The 13,165-nt window shown below is 35.9% G+C and overlaps 1 protein-coding gene across 3 annotated transcripts in view; it reads right to left on the bottom strand.

The window, feature by feature from the left end:
* syt2b (synaptotagmin IIb) overlaps window positions 1-13,165 on the bottom strand; it is a 49,579-nt gene that overhangs the window by 17,396 nt on the left and 19,018 nt on the right. The window contains exon 1 of one of the 3 annotated variants that reach the window (XM_055213486.2): window positions 7,530-7,684. The exons of the other annotated variants lie outside the window; for them this stretch is intronic. The gene's annotated coding sequence lies outside the window, so the exon portion shown is untranslated. Of the gene's footprint in view, window positions 1-7,529; window positions 7,685-13,165 lie in introns of those variants that run through there. 3 annotated transcript variants of the gene reach the window in all.

The raw sequence follows: 13,165 nt of genomic DNA, 5'->3' as shown, positions 1-13,165 counted from the left end.
TTGCTGTCTGATGAAAACCACGTATGTCCATTTTGCCGATTTTTAGATTTTACCACTGATTGAATGTCCAGGTTCATTTCCGTATACAGTATGCTTCACATATCTAAATGGCCAATGAAAAGTTGTGAAATCATGTCATCTGCTTTTCACGTATATCCATTTGGTGTCAAAGCTGTCAATCACGCCGGGTATCTCCCGCCCTGTGGAAGCATCTCACCAGTCTCGTAAAGCTACATTGAAGCTCAGCACTGGATAGCCGAATAAACATAGCCTGGTGAGACAATGACTTTCCTTCATCGAGGTAAACGTTTCCCCCCTGACGCACGTCTAGGAGTGACAAAGTTACGGTAGGACTGTGCAAACAAAGTATACCATGTCAGTGTATTGATTTATTGTCCCTTCATAGTTTGCAAGAAAATGTATAAAAATGTACAATTAATATTAAATAAACTAAGCGTATTTAATAAACTAAGACGTAGGCTATTTAATAAACTGAGCGTATTCATCTGTCAATATGAAATGTGACTTGGCCATTCTAATTAATGATCGGAAGAATGCGTATCAACCACCGTTATTGTAAAATATGCACATATGTCCATTTAAACTCAATTTTGGTCAAATGTGGATTATATCATTACACTGGCAAGAATATGGTTACATGGAAAGATGCCGTACCAAGTATGACAACGCTACATTCAACTGCTTTTAAAATACAGTGTTTTTTTCACTTCCTGAAAAGTAACCGTTTTGGACATACGTGAGTTTCATCGGGCAGCGACGATATGCTAAATAAGTTAATTTTATAAAGTATATTTTTTAAGATAAAAATATATTTAATTTTAACCTATTACATTACATATTTAAATGTTTATAACATAAATAAAGTGTTTTTATATGGAGGGCTAAATATATATTTATGAAGCTTTAAAATGTATTTATTTTTAATATATATTTCAAAATATACAAAAAAATCTGTGAAAAATTTATTTTTGTAAACATATTCCAAAATATATTTCATCATTTTTTGTATATTTTGAAATTAATTTAAAATATATTTAAATATATATATTTTTTTGCCATATACGTTCTCCCATTATAAAGCTTGGAAGAGCAAAGACATTTACAAAAATAACTCAAAATGTGCTCGTCTGAAAGATGATGGACGTGTATCTCCGATTGCTTGAGTCATGGGGTAATTTTGATATTTGGCTGGAGTATCCCTTTAAGTAAAGACAATTTCATGAAGATATTTTGTAAATTAGGTACCACAAATATAATGTATTTATCATTAGACATATGTGTTGCTAAGGACTTTATTTGGACTTTAAAGGCAATTTTCTCAATATTTAGATTTTTTGCACCATCAGATTCCAGATTTTCATCACAGCCAAATAGTGTCCTATCATAACAAACCATACATCAATGGAAAGCTTATTAACTTTCAGATGATGTAAACATCTCAATTTAAAAAAATGACCCTTATGGTTTTGTGGTCCAGTGTCGCATATGATTTCAGTGATCTGTGACTTCCTTTTGATCTTAAGTATGACAATAACATTGTTGATAGTGGCCTTCAAAAACAAACTATCTATGAGGATCTTCAAAAGAAGCGGTCATTACTTATATCAGCATCATACACAATTTCATGGCTGATTTATTAATACAAGACGCTTCAAACAAGTCTCTTGAACTCATTGGAAAACAAGGCTGAACCTCTCTGAACATTCGTGGTTGCATTGAGTGGCTCTTTTTAATAAGGAAATGGCCTTGCATTTAAATAATTAAAAACAGAAGAGAAGTGCAGAGTCAGAGCTTCAAATCAATCAGATGACATCAACCGGATGAAGACGCTGATCAGAAACACAGCAGATGTTCAGCTCCTTCATGCCTGAAAGACTCGGATGTGTTAAGAAAACATTTTCATGATGAGATGAAATTTTGCTTTATAGGAGGATAATACTGTTTTTCACCTACCACGTTTATTATCTGCTGTCCCTTCTCACAACCATGAATGAAAAAGCCATAAAGAATGAGTTATATGAGGTCAGATCTGTTGGCAAGTACTTTTATAATCACTTGGCCAAAAAATAAAACTACAGAGAGAATATATGTGGAAACGTATACGTAAGAGATTATAAAATAAAGACAGTAACTTAACACCGGGATTGCAATGAGTAATTTTTGTATATTTCTCATATTTGAGAGGTAGTTTATTGAGTTTTGAATTCCAGAAATGTAGTGAATGTGAAATCTGAGCTTTTGTTACTTATCATTCATCTTTACCACTAATATCTGTGAACACGAAATAAAATTCAACTAGACATGCACAGCAAGATAATATTCAAAATATTTATAGTTACTACTATAAAATCATTCTGAATTTGTATAAATAACCTCATTTGTTACAGATCTGTAGAAAAAAAAACACATTTAAGACTCACACCGAATAAATCTCAGCGATCTCTCCAGGCTATTTTTGTTATTCCCAGCTGAACAAGCCAAATTTCCCCAATAAAGCAGGTGGGCAGGATTTTACTGCTCACACTGTCAGAGAGATAAATATCGGCAGAAAAGGGAAAAATACAAGGATCTAAAACTGAGCCGTGAATGAGCTGACATCCTGCAGTCCAGAGTTTCTATGCAATTAACATTACACCAATGACCAGTTAAAACTCTCATTATGTTAATAAAGACTGAGAATTGATCGCCTTTAATAATCTTTACTGCCTTATGTAACTAAGCATACTGGGTATAAAAGAAAAGAAAAAGGGCATTTTTATAATTAAGGTCAGCAGATGTGGGGTTTCCAATGTCCAGTGCTGCTATCCACAGATTAGTGCCGATAATGCCTGACGGCAGAATATAATAGCAAATAAGCCGGTCACATTACTGAGTTTATTCAGTGTTTTACATAATATTTGCTCAAAAATAGCTGAGAAAAAATGACATACAAGCAGATTTTTAGAAAGAATACAGCTACAAAAGCAGCTAAACGTCAAGAAAAAAAATGAGATAATGACATTTACCCAATGCTCTCGGCACGCATTATTTCCTCAAGTGTAAGATCCAACTGATTCACTTATATTCGGCAATAATTTGTTGTTGCGATCATTTATAATGACCCCCTCATATTACGACAACCAAAAAAGACATCAATATTAATCTACACAAAGCAATCTATTCACTATTAAATGGGTTTCATTCACGAATGCACATCTCCCTATTTAACATTCTCCTCCATGTCAAGTTTTTAAACCTCTTACATGCTACACTATCATATGAACAAAACCAATCAGCATTGTTCAGTTGGTGAATATCGAGCAACACAGCATTTTAATGGATTTTAGTTTAGTTGTGTGAAATCTATCTGCTGTTCTCCGCTGGTGCAGGGATCACCTGCTGTGATCCACAGATATTTGGCAGGTTTATTGACTGACTACATCACTTCAACATCTCTATTTTGGAAAAGCATGAAAGTATCTTTATGAAAGTGAGTTGTGAGGGGTCTCATGATGATCAACCATGCATGTTTGTGTAGGAAACATACATATGTGCTGTATATGACTTTAGATTAAAATATCTCCTAAATAGGGCTGTCACAATGATTAAATAATCGTCTCATTGCGATTGTTTGACCTCATCGTAATGATTTCAGATCACCGCAATGATTGCACATCTCTCTAAAAAACACAAGGGGGAGCTGCAGCGCCTGTATAAACGAGACCATATCAGATCCCTTTTAAATATGTGTTATGTGTATTAATATTTACTGCCAGGTAAAACTTGCAAAATATTTCATTTAAATAATCACAACAAAGTGTGAAAATTATTTCATAAACAAGCAAAAAAGTATGAAAATTAAATGTCAAAGCAATAAAACAGTCAATTAATCGGCATAACCGTCAAAGCCCTAAAACAGCAAATTAATCGGCATAATCGACACAATTTATTAGACAATTAATGTCCGCAAAATTTCATAATCATGACAGCCCCACTCCTAAATGCATACTATAGAAAAATAATATTAAAATGTAAACAGATATTGGTACAACGGGGGCATTGCATAAGAAATGCAATCTGTCTGAATATAAGCGAGACATCGTATTACACATCTGTCTGAATGAGCAGGACAATAAGACAGAATTGGGTTTTGTGGTCAGTCTGCACATGGCGTTTCAATCTGATTATTTATGGCTGCGGTTAGGACACGATCTGGATTTACACATAGATCTGTTTAAACAATAGCTGACCTGAAGAAACTGTCTAAACTGGAAAAGAGACTGTGGAGTGAGAGAGGCGGTTTACAATCCTTAAAATAAAGGTGCTACACGATGCCATAGATTGAAGTACCTTTTAACCTAAATGGTTCCTCACCGGCATATCTACATTTAGTCCTATAGCTGTTATTTTATCCAAAGCACCTTACAAATTAGATCACTTTTAGGAGTAAACTAAAACAGGTGTAAAAATACATAAAAGTAGAGAAACAAACAACAAAATAGTTTTGTTAAAGGTGCAGTGTTTAAATCTAACGTTGAGATTGCGAATTGTAATCAACGGCTCAGTCCACAGCTCACAGTCCACAAAACACATAGAGAAGCTACCGTATACGCCACAGGAAAAACATGTTGTCATCTGAGACAACATATTGAAAAAAACATGTTAAAGGGATAGTTCGGCCAAAAATGATATTAAACCCATGATTTACTCACCCCCAAGCTGTCCGAGTTGCATATGTCCATTGTTTTTCAGACAAACACATTTTCGGATATTTTAGAAAATGTTTTAGATCTTTCAGTTGATTAAATGTGAAGTTACAGGGTCCACGACCTTCAAGTCCAAAAAAAGTGCGTCCATCCTTCACAAAATAAATCCAAACGTCTCCAGGATGATAAATAAAGATCTTCTGAGGGTAATCCGCGCGGTGTTGTTGTAGAAATATCCATATTTAAAACTTTATTAAAGTAAATAACTACCTTCCGGTAGCGCCGCCATCTTAGACTCCTCTGTATTTAGGTGAGATTATCAGCGTAGTGTACGCACTTTTCTTAGTGACGTATGACAAATTCGGAGGGCAGGGGCACAGAGTAGCCTCCGTAGGCTGCGTAAGCACTCATCCTGAATGCGGACGCGACTAAGATGGCTTTGGACTTGAAGGTCGTGGACCCCGTAACTTCACATTTAATCAACTGAAAGATCCAAAACACCCTCCAAAATATCCGAAAATGTGCCCGTCTGAAAAACGATGGACACACGCAACTCGGACAGCCTGGGGGGTGAGCAAATCATGGGTTCAATATCATTTTTGGCCGAACTATCCCTTTAAGGGCTGCTGTAGAAACATGGCGGTGCAAAATGGCGACTTCCATGTATGTAGTAGAAAATGGTTCATTCTAAGGTAATAAAAACAATACATTTCATTTTATAAGGTCTTTATACACCATTGATAAAATAGTTATGAATATTATATAGAATTTCTTTTTAATAGATCCTCCTAAAACTTACACACTTACACAACATACATCAGAGACAGATAACCAGAGTGGTTGTACCTTTGAAAAACTCACATACGATGAACCAACCTGATCTTACGAATTTCCGTGTTTTAGTCACAGAATATTTTGCTCATTTATCTGTGTCATTGTCACGGATCTCCGCATTTTTCCGTGTCCGTACCACGGACTTTCTTTGCCGTGTCAGTTTCACGTATTGGTTACTCAAATGTTTTTCCGATTTTCTTACCATTTTCACATGAGTTTGGGGTTAGAACAACTTTATGTAACATAAAATGACTAATGTCTAACCCTAATGTCAGGCGACAATTGTTTAAAAATCCGGAAAAAAGTAGTATAAACCAATAGTTAGTGACATCCTAACCCAAACCCCAAATCTAACCTCAAACCCACACAAAAATGGTTTAAAAATAGGAAAAACAATTGAGAAACCAATACGTGAAACTGACACGGAAAAGAAAGTCTGTGGTATGGACAAGGATAAATGAGCAAAATATTCTGTGACTATAACACGGAACTTTGTGAGATCATGTTGGATCTACATACAGTATAGCATCCACACCTGAGGAATTAATGACATGTGTACCTGGAGTATCTGGTTAGATCTTACAGATGTTAGATTTCTGAAGAAATCTTGTATTGACTGGGGCTTTTTATGCATCTTAACCAGCAGGACTTCTTGTTTAAACCAGTGTCACCAGTTTAAGTAATACTAAATAAAACACCCATTATAGTATAAATTCTGTCATCATGTATTCAGGTTGACTCACACCAGGTTGCACCACACCAATGTGATTTTTCTCATCTGTGGAAGGAGATGAACAAAATCTCTTTCAGACTTCCACAGAAGTTTTTTTAATGAATTATTCCAATTTGCTGCTGAATCACTCGGTTTTACTTGTCCACTACTTAGACTTCACACTTTCTACATGCATACTAGATGCTACAGAAAGGCTCTTTGCTGAGCTGTCTGGTTCCATAAAGAACCTTCACGTCCACAGAACCTCTGTTGCATAAAATGTTCTTTGTAGAAACAATGATTTTAGGTTGAAAAACATTTTACAGATTATAAAAAGGTAAGAAAAAATGACTCTTTCAGGAACCTTTGACTTAAAGCAATAGTTCAGTGAAAAATAAAAATTAAACAATTATTTACTCACCCTCAAAGCAGCATAGATACATATGTCCATCATCTTTTAGACAAACACAATTGGGTTATTTTAGTAAATGTCCTGGCTCTTCCAAGCTTTATAACGGTAGAAAACAAGGTCCATGATTTTCAAGCCCAAAAAAGTGCATCAATCCTTCACAGAAGTAATCCACACAGCTTTAGGGGGATAAATACAAGCCTTCAAGGGAAATCAATGCAATTTTGTAAGAAAAATATCCATATTTAAAACTATAATAATAACTAGCTTTAGCATAGCGTACGCTGCGTAAGATCCGATGAGAATAGACTCAAGATAACTGAAGTGGTGTTTGTCTGAAAGATGATGGACATATGAATCTCAGATAAGTTGAGGGTGAGTAAATCATGGGGTTATTTAAATTTTTTGCTAAACTACCCCTTTAAGTTCTTAGGAGAACCAACAAATAAAAAAACACATTTTTTTAGGAGTGTAGCACTAACTAAAATAACCCAAAGAGTACCCAATACAAATTCATATAGAGTTAGATCCAAACTGGACAGAGGAAAAAATTAACCCTCTCATTTCATAGTAAAGATAAATATTGATTTAATTTCTTTATGGGTTTGAAATGGTATGAAAAATCCAAACTCAAAGCAAAGATTTCACCTCTGTTTACCTCGTCCCACTCTGAACTCAAGAACGGACGCACAAAAATGGTTTACGGTGCAATTGGCAAAACTCCGATAAGGTTAAAACCACTATTCCTCTCGCTTAGGACAACATGTACTTGCCCTGATCAATGATATTGAACCACATGAAAAGTATTAGCATGCTTCGGAAAGAGTCGATTGGAGGTGGGGTCTTGCAAAAATGGGAAAACCCTTACCAGGTAACAGTTCAGTCCTCCATAATGGAGCCACCCATCCAGAACAGAACAGAAGAGCAGTAGATTACTTCACAGGCCAGAGGACATCCCACCATTTCACTTGCAGCCGAGTAAACTGCAGTACACCACTGCAGTATTGAGTGCTCTCTCTCTCTCTCTCTCTCTCTCTCTCTCTCTCTCTCTCTCGCACACATTTGTCTCTTTCAACTTCCTTTACATCACAGTTTTCACATCTCACACACTTTCATAGTGTCTCCTCTTACCTGAACACCATACAATCTCTCTTTCTTTCCCTGATTGTCTCTACCATCTCTCATCTTCCTCTCTCTCTCTCTCTCTCTCTCTCTCTCTCTCTCTCTCTCTCTCTCTCTCTCTCTCATTAGAGATTCAGCTCACACTCTGTGAATGCAGCGTGCAACGCCCTGAACCAAAAGTGCTGGACAATCTCTACTGATCAATATGTAAAGTCGCTCTCGTTCGGGGAAGCTGTGCAGAATCAGCCACTGAAATATATGGGGAAACCATTCAGGTATGGAGCAGAACTTGTGTGGGAGACAAAGCGAATGAAATTTACAAGGAATTACAGAGACAACAGTCACAAGGGATGCAATTTCTTCAGGACTCACAGTGATACTCTGTAATAAAACAGATGTACGGCATGGCAATAATAGGAAAAACAAAATGAAAAAATCTCAACTGCACCACTCAGATTTTAAAACTTCACATTATGTGTCGCATTATTATGGAGATGTTCACAAAAATAGCGAGGCATTAAGTTAGATACTAGAATCTTTGAGGAGGACAGAAAGGTTATCGGCAGATAAAGAAGTGAATGTGACCCTGGACCACAAAAACAGTCAAATTGGTGAAATGTATAATTTAAAAGTTGAATAAATAAGCTTTCCATTGATGTATGGTTTGTTAGGATAGGAAAATATTTGGCTGAGATCAGTGCTTTAAGTGGCCCAAAAGAGGTGCCGGTACTCTAATTTTTTTTTTTTTTTTTTGCTGACTCGACTAATATATTGAAGAGGGTTTATATTTAGCAGCCAACAGAATACCTTGTAAAAAAAATAATAAATCATTTTATAAGTCTGTGGATTTGCTTGAGCTAGAAATAGCTATTGAACATAAATAAAATGTACAAAAGGTAGATATGGGAGTAAAATTTTCAGCATGGTTAAATGCTAAAACTAGTTGTTCAGATAGAAGGAGCTTGAATAAAAAACTTTAAAATGACACCAAGACCATGTCTATGGGTTCAAGAATAACAAAATACTGGCCATTTCAAACTAGAAAGTCATCACTATATTTTGTCCCATTGCTTTCCATTTTGCGGGTGGTAAAACTACTGTGCGCGTCGTTTAAATTCATTAAAATTTCATTCACTTGTAGTTTAGCAATTAAGCTAAATGTCTATTACAATTTCAAGAATGTTTTTACTCTGCACATCAACTGAGGAAATCTGAAGTTGCGTCAAGGGGAACCAAACTGACAGCCGCGACAGCAAAAGGATATTGGAAAAAGCTTGCGTCTGACCTGCAGCTATCATTCTGGCTTGGTGGGATGTCAGCCAGCGAGTCCTCTGATTCTGACCTTGTTATTTTACTACTCAGAGTCTAAAACAAGGAGGGCATATTAAGTGTTCATTGTATTTTCATTTTAACCGAGCAGCTATGTTTGCGCATTTCACACACAAACACATACCTCTCCAGACTGACAGCAGCAAAAGCAATGCATGCGCTTTAAACTTGTAACCGCAAGGGTGTATGGGTAACGTAGTCTCTGCCCTCGGTGGGACGAATTAGGAAGCATACATTGTGAAGGGCGCTCTAAAAAGCGGCAGTGCAGCGAAGGATTAAATTAAACCTCTGATTTTTAAACAGATGTGCAAATGAGCGTTCCGGTACGCTAAAAGTATGTTCTGGACGCACGGAGAGGTGGTGGTACGCTTAAGAGCTATATTTGGAAGTGGCGGTACTGAGTACCGGCGCGTTCCGGCCCACTTAAAGCACTGGCTGAGATACAATATTTGAAAATCTGGAATCTGAGGGTGCAAAATTAGGGGTCATGTACACCACAGCGTTTAAACATGGCTGATAACACGGCGGACGCTGACTGTGGATGCTTGCCAGCGTTTTTTCAGCTGAGTGTTTGTTTCTATGATACTTCTGCTTTGTTTATCAGTCGTTGAACGATGCGCCGGTTGGTTGTTGCGATATTGCCCCCCCCCCCCACTGTGTTTGGACGACAGAGTGAGAAGTGACATCAACGAACTGAGCGTTTTACCCAAAGTTGAAAATGTTTCAATGTTAGGCAGGCGCTCAGTGCTGAGCATGGAAAAAAACTTTAAGAGCTGGCGCTTACCGCGAAAAAAAGTGCGGCGCTTTCATTGGAAACAAAGCCGCTGGTTGTCCAAATGAAGACCTTAGCAACACATATTACTAATGATGAATTAATTTTTGAAATATTTACGGCAGGAAATTTACAAAATACCTACATGGAACATGATCTTTACTTAATATCTAAATGATTTGGGGCATAGAAAATTGATAATTTTGACCAATACAATGCATTGTTGGCTATTGCTACAAATATACTCGTGTGACATGACTGTTTTTGTGTCCAGGGTCAAAATGAGCATTTAAATAAAATGTATTAGTGGGGCTGTCAAAAGATTAATCACTTACAAAATAAAAGTTTGTGTTTGCCTAATATTTGTGTGTGCTGTGTGTATATATAAATAATTTAAGAAAAAATAATTTAAGAAAAATGTTATTTAGGTATATTTTTATTTATATTTATAATATAAAATATATCAAAATATATGTAAATATACATGTCAATGTTTCTTAAATACAAACATTAATGTGTGTATATTTATATATTAGTGCTGGGCAAAGATTAATCGCGATTAATCGCATACAAAATAAAAGTTATTTTTTTGCATAATATTTGATTGAATGTTGTTTGTAAGTATTATGTATATATAAATACACACACATTCATGTATGTATTTAAGAAACATTTACATGTGTGTATATATATATATATATATTATTTATATTTTTATATATTATCAATAAAAATGGATATATAAATAAAATGTTCTGAAATGTATATATGTATGTGAGTGTGTTTAAATATACATAATAATTACACACAGCACACACACACATATATTATGCAAAAATAAACTTTTATTTTGTATGCGATTAATCTTTTCCCAGCACTAATATGTATGTGTGTGTGTTTAAATATACATAATAATACCACACAGTACACACACATATATTAGGCAAAAATGCACTTTAATTTTGTATGCGAATAATCATGATTAATCTTTGCCCAGCACTATATAAAATAATTACACACAGTGCACACACATAAATTATGCAAAAAACTTTTATTTTTTATGCGATTAATAGCAATTAATCTGTTGACAGCCCTATTTATTAGCATCTAAAACCTTCAGTTAATAATGTGAACTAGGAACCGGTCTGTTCTGTCAGCGATTGGTCGCATTGTACAGCGTGTCCAATCAAACTCATGGAGCACAAACTGTTCATGGATGTTTGAATGACTCTCACAGTAAACAATCCGTAAAATAGTAAAACAATACGGGATATCAACTATTATTTATAAACAACATTTTAACATTTACAGAAAAAACTGTGCATGGTAATCATCACTGATGCAAAGATGCTGTTGATGGTTTCCAGGGTGCTCTGGGAGGCTGCTCGTGTGTTGCTATGTGGTTGCTATGGGCAATTTCTAAGGCATTGCTAGGATGTTCTGTCAAAATAATCACATTCCCAAGTCTCTACACACTAAACAGAAAGACAGGTGCTACAATGGTTCTTCACAGTGATGCAACAGAAGAACCATTTTTGGTTCCCCAAAGAACCATTATGTCAAAGGTCTTAAAAGAGCCATTTCTTTCTGACCTTTTTCCACTACAAAAAAAACCCTGTCATTGTGATGTTCAAGGTTCTTCATTGAACCATAAAGACAAAATGGTTCTTCAAGTGTATGATGTTCTGATCTTTAGATGTGTCCAAGTATACTTTGCAAGTCCAATACAGTAGTTTACATCTTTACAAGGGGATTGTTTCAAACCATAACCCTAAATATATTCAGTAAATGATAGCAATAGTGATGATTGCCTTAGGAAATGGCACTAATATTCAGTTCTGGTACGACAGTGTTGTTTCCTCAGCTCATTTGAATCCAAAGTGACTGACAACAGTGAATAAAAAGCATGAATATGTATATAAATGAAGACATTCACTACCCAATGGGCTTCAATGTTCTGTGAGTGGTCACACAATAGATAGCTGACAGATAGAGCTGATGTCAATATTGATCCTCTAGAGAAATTAACTACAGCCGGGGGTGAGCGAGAAAAAATAAAGAGAGAGAGAGAGACCGCAGAGGGAACAGAGCAGCGTTAGACGTTTGACAAACCAGCGTTTTCCTTTCCTAATACTAGTCAGTACTCGGCACCAATCCACACAACTTAACCCCATGCATACTGAACAGATCATCCATTCCTGTCATTTATTTTATTTAATGTAGATTAACTCAGACAGTGATGGCTGTTATATATCAGTGAATACATGAAATATTTCATTGTTACTATAGGCTTTCAAAAACCATTATGTCAGGCTTTTAGGTCCCTGATGATCTGAATTTCCTGACAATAATAACCTACATCAAGCCAGAGTATGACCTATATAGACTACACTGTGTTTCCATCTAATTAACCCAAAATGTTCTTAATATAGCACTATACAGATACATTAGGTTTCATAATATGATTTGTCTTTATAATTAACAGTAAACTGATTTAAAGGTGCACTGTGATGTAATATAAGTCTCAGGTGTGTCCAAAATGTGAAGTTTCAACCTTAAATACCCCACAGATCGAACACTGGAATGACCTATGATGTTGGTAAACCCGTGTGGTGTGATGGTATGAACTGGTAAAAAAAGGTAAAAATGTATCATAAAGTTGAGTTTTTGATGTGGCTCTTGAAATCAAAATGTAGAATCACATTACACACTGTTGCTGGGTATTATTTGTTCTGTACCTATTACGCCCATTTTACAAGATGCCCAAAATGTGTCTGTGAAGTTTCTGCTTAAAATAATCAACAGATCATTTATTATAGCATGTCCAAAATGCCTGTATTTGGATGGGAGCAAAGTCGTGTCTGTACCTTTAAATGCAAATGAGCTTCTGCTACTCAATGAGCACTTATTATTACTATATTATCTCATTATTATGATATGGTGGACGTGTACAACTTGCTGAGGGCGGAAAATATGGTAATGCACGACTGTCAGTCAGTGGCTGTGGGCGGGGCTTTGTCAGTGTGACCTCACATTGGTAAGAGAATAAAAACATCATTACTGCTTTGGTTTAATGGGGATTAACTCTTTTCCCTGCATTGATGAGTTAACTCGTCAATTAATCGCTTTCCTGCCAATGACGAGATTTCTGGCAATCCGTATTTCCGCTATTTTCTACTAGATGGCGCTCTTAGCCAACTTATAAAACCCTAAGTAACCCCTTAGGGCAAACAGTAAGAACTCTGTGTATGTTTTGATCATCCTCTGAATCTGATCTCTCT

Source organism: Misgurnus anguillicaudatus, chromosome 8 (genome assembly GCF_027580225.2).
Source record: "Misgurnus anguillicaudatus chromosome 8, ASM2758022v2, whole genome shotgun sequence".
Classification (NCBI taxonomy): Eukaryota; Metazoa; Chordata; class Actinopteri; order Cypriniformes; family Cobitidae; genus Misgurnus; species Misgurnus anguillicaudatus.
This window is presented reverse-complemented; position numbering and strand designations above follow the sequence as displayed.